The sequence below is a fragment of the Amyelois transitella genome, chromosome Z, assembly GCF_032362555.1.
Source record: "Amyelois transitella isolate CPQ chromosome Z, ilAmyTran1.1, whole genome shotgun sequence".
Taxonomy (NCBI): domain Eukaryota; kingdom Metazoa; phylum Arthropoda; class Insecta; order Lepidoptera; family Pyralidae; genus Amyelois; species Amyelois transitella.
Genome location: NC_083535.1, coordinates 9404403 through 9409500, shown reverse-complemented (window position 1 = coordinate 9409500; position 5098 = coordinate 9404403).

Here is a 5098-nt window from a genome sequence, read left to right as displayed (position 1 = left end):
CAACGCTTAGTTTACAATAATATTATGGCGTTCACATCACCTCACGTGCCATTGTTTGTTATTGCGATCTGATTCGAGTTTGAAAACACGCCCGAGAGCCGAACGAGAGGAGAAACGATCAGAAACTGGACTACGCTGTCGGGAAACACAATGTTCCAATTCAAAGTTCTAGTTATTTCTATTCTTTTTCTATGGTGTACCACCGTTGTAAGTATTTTTATTTCACGTACATAAAAACACAAGACTTTATCTTTCCATTTGCCACGATTTTTCGTTTCATCCAAATTCATACTCTTTTTAAACAAGCTCGTCGGTTTAGGGAAGGTATCCTTGACCTTAACTTTTGCCAGGACGTCCCATATTTGATAAAAATCTGGTATCCTGACGTAATATGATAGAGCATCATTGAGAAATGTTTATAAGTACGTGTTTTAACCATAACTAAAAACCGTTAACCATAAAGTAATCCTCTACTATGTAAAACAGCACTTCGTCAAAAATACCGTAACGACTAAAAAAACGCATACGCATGCCTTTATCATTCAGTTCCTAAACCCTTAAAACTTTGTCCAGTTTCATCGTTTAATTGCTCGCATGCCAGTGTTCCTTTGGGCCCCGTCTAGTTGGGGCGAATCGGAACAACAGCCCTAGAGATCGATTGGGGTCGACAACTTTGATAACGAGAACCTTACCAAAATTCAACTTACTATAAACTGCCGCCTAACAATTGCGTTGGGAATTAAAGTTTCGCTCTCGACCGTACAAGAAAACAGATTATTACTGGATTATTATCGAATGTTTTTATTTTTATGGTTTATTTGTTAAGAGTCTGCATCTTCATATTTGTAAGTATTTATAGAGGTATTCGATAATTTTGTAAACGTTTGTAGGGAGGTACACCCGTTTGCTTGTTTCGCGTTGCCCTGAAAAACTAAATGTATACTTATTAAGATAAAGACAGTAGATTTCATAAAACGGAATAATTCTATTCAAATCTTATATATTTTTGATTTCGATGCTATAGGCAAATTGAGTTATACTGTTTAATAAAACCATGGGTTAGATCTTGGTCCTATAATCGCCCCTACAGCAAACACGAAAGAAATTGTCTTATTGTACTTTGCCGGAAACTACACATTAAATAAATATATATATGGGACAAATATAAATGTAAGTAAATATTAAATAAATATATTAAATACAATATTACACATCTCTTATCTAAAAATAAACCAAATTAATAAAAATGTGTGCTTTAAAACCAGCTAAACTACCTTAATTCTGTGAGCTCACCTAATTTTCGTGCAACAGACTAGTGCAATGCGCCAATGCAAATCTGATTTATTTTAATCTATGGCCAAAGCCAATAGTTTTAAGCCCGCCTATTTCATGTATTGCGAACTAGGTGCCTAAATAAGTTGTTAAGGAACGATTGTTTAACAACTAAAAAGGTACATAAATATAGATATTACCTGCCTAGTAAACTAGATTTGGTATAAAAGTAGGTAAAAATTCTGTCTATCCCACTAGTTCCAATGAGTTGTCCTGTGGTGAAACAAGTGGGATTATTTAGTCCCATTAAGTTGTCCCATAGAATATGATTTTGTTCTTGTCACTTATTCTATGGGATCCATGTCACTTCATGTTTTATGCAAAAAGTACTGAAAATTAGCACGCGAAGACCTATTTTCTGAATAAAATATTGAATTTTATTTTGATTGATTTGAAATAAATACATGTGTATGGCGTAAGCTAGGACTACCTTATTTGGGCAAGCAAATATAATGAGAATTGTTTAGGTAGGCATCACTATTGAATTTTCCCCAGGCTCTGATTCTCACGTATCTAATCGAAAAAGTTCATAAAACATGTTGAAACTCATTTATTTTCGAAAGCAAACACAGTTTGTGCATTCTCAATTATCTAACTGTTCGCTAACGGCTATGTTCCATCGAACTTTTTCTATTGTGAATTTCTAGGAAAACGGCGCGAGTTGTAAAACCTTTTGACCCAAACTTTGTAATAGTGATATATTTCATTCCCCTGGCGTTGTTGTGCTTATGTAACCTATTCCGAACTTACAAAATTTAACATAGTTATCTAAAAAACAGCTACTTCGACACCGACTTAACTATTTATGAAATAGAGTAGGTTCACCTTTTCTTTTTCGTTTTAGGTATAAATATGTAAGTAGTTATATTAGAAGATTAGGTATCATAAATCATGCTTAGCCAACCAAGTAGTCGAAAGAAGTTCTTCACGATATTTTCCCCACGTATGTGTAAATTTCCTCACAGTATTTTCCTTCATCTTTCACTATCCTCAATGTCTCAATTCCATTGAGCCATATAGCTGAATGTGGCCTTTCAATCTTTTCGGGACTTGGCTCTGTCCACCCCACAAGAGATATAAACGTGATTATATGTATGTGCCTATGTATTTTCCTTTACCGTGAGATCATCCGATATTCAAACTACGCATGCTTTTTCTACACTTTAGTTTAAATATAAATGTTGTAAATTCAGATGTGCAAGATAGTACTGCCCCACAAACTCCGGTACTTGGAGAACATGCTGAACTCGGAAGTGGTGGCCAAGGCAGCCAAGATACGCCAACGTTTGGACGCCAACCCTAACGCCGTTGACGGGGACAAGGGCTGGCCCATGCTACTGGCAAACTATCAAGAAGAGAAGAAAAAAAATCAACAAAACAATGCCTATAATAATATGTATAGACGCTATTCCAAATTTTAGTTTCATGAAGCTCTCTAAGTACCTATTTTATAATGGTTATTTAATGTATATGTGTTATTTCATAGAAATTGTTAAATATAATAAAATAATACGAAAGGAAAATTGTGCCGAATACATAGATAACCTAGTATATTTATATTCCTTACGAACTTAAGATCCCACAAAAGCTACAATGTACTTACTAAAATGTTTTATATTAGAAAGGTCTCTTAAATCTGCGGTGTAGAACGATATACATATATTTAGTACATAGTTCTTATGTAAAATAATAAGTACTCAACTAGTTCTTTTAATAGGTAGGTATATTTGATCGTAAAATTATTATATCTACATACATATAAATATTTCAGTTGGTATGCTCATACGTACGTAATTTGTAAATAACTACTTCAACTTATTTAAGTAAACTCAGAATAATATAAAATATAAAAGTCAAACAATAAATTGCCTCTTTATTAAACACGTTTACCTTCTTACGTTATGTTTTATAGGTTAATATACAGAAAGCCACAATTAATTTTATTTCCCTGATAACACACATTACTTATATTCACAGGCCACGTTTCAATGTATGCCTTAATGACGAAAATGGAAATGAGATTCAAATATTGACAGGTTGCTAGCTTATCGCCTGAAAGAATCTCCAAATTTATTAGCCTTTCCCTTGATCCCTTTTACGATCTGCACGGGAGGAGAAGCACCTCGCACACACAAGGATTTTTCCTCGCCACCACCAGACCAGCATGAAAGCTAAGTATGGACCTGCTTATAAATAAAATGGTATAAATTAGCAAACCAATTGCTCTTTGTTCATGTCAAATCGATGTGTGTGTAACGGGATTATTCGTTTTACGCGGAGCCACGGACGCTCTCTTGTTTAGGTTCTATACTCACAAGAAATTTCAACAAAATAGTACAGCGGTGTAGCTAACAAACCAGCTAAAAACAAACTAGGGTTTGTATATACCTAGTTGACCAATTTATCTAAGTAGGTACTCTCCAGGTCGGTTCTTAATGTTGGGTCAATTTAATTTTTCCACTATGTTCCTATTAAAAAGTATAGAAACTGTAGGTATGCTATATTTTTCAAATTTCTTTAATTAAAACGCAATTTACTTAGCTTTTATAATCACACCGGAAAACTGCGAATAGCAAAATTAAGTTATCGTGACTAATGAACTCCGCCCGGCAAAGGTCTACTCTTTCTTAACTTTAATTAATTAGAAAAAAAATACAAGCGAAAGGAAAAAGAAAAGTGATATTACAAAGGAAACACTGGTGTAGGGCTAATAAGTGTGGGTATAGTAGGTAGGTGTATGTTTATAGTGGCAAAGCTTAATTTTCCTTGCTAAACATGGCTGTAGGTATCTACGTATATATCCTAACCTGCTGTGTGTTATGAAACGAGTTTATTCATTGTGTGTTTTGTGTAATAAATATCTATCAGTCATTTACTAATTTCTAAGTGCCGATAGGCCCTTTCTGATTGTCGTTTGTCGCAAATACCACAGGAACAGTTCTTTTTCCAGAACATTTCAGAGAAATTAATAAATTATGTTAAATCGAATCGGTAGTTTTTTTCGCGATGTCTAGTCTAACATCCAGACATGCAATTATTTTAGGATTATCTGTGCAAGTATCAAAAGCACAGGTTTTAATTATATTTCAGTTAGTGTAATAATAATATGAGTATTTTTATTTATTCAGCTGAATTACTTTATGAGATCCAAACTAGGTGGATTTCACGTCCCAACAAATTTATTGCCACCATAAAATTTTAACCGTACCGTTTCCTCCGCCTAATGTCTTACCTCCCATGTTTAAATGGATTCGGAGATAGGAGAATTGGCAAAATAATATCTTTTCATTAGTGTAATATCAGATGGACAGCAAGATTAGATTAAATTAGTTTAGATGTAAATTGCTAACGACCTTAGAAAATTAAGTCATTATAAGGCATTTTGCTATTACGGTAAAGGATTCTCAATTCTGTATAAATTGTTTCGATGACGAGACGGAATTTGTTTCGTGATAACCAGACTCCAGATCGTGGTGCAAGGCGGACGCCGCGCTTACTTCCTGAGAGCAGTGAAGATAGGACTATCTATATAGTTTATACTTACCCAGAAGGATAATGACTAAGTGTTATTTTAGGGTATCGTGAATAAAATTTATTCATGTTTGCTTGGAAATTAAAGACAAACCATCACTCTTAGATGAAGCCATCACCATCACTGTAGTAAAAATATGAGCATAAAGAGGACAAACCATCTTCTATAACCAAACGGGACTGTGAAAGCTGAAAAGATTTGGCATTACGGATAATAAAAATTAAAAACGTTAAA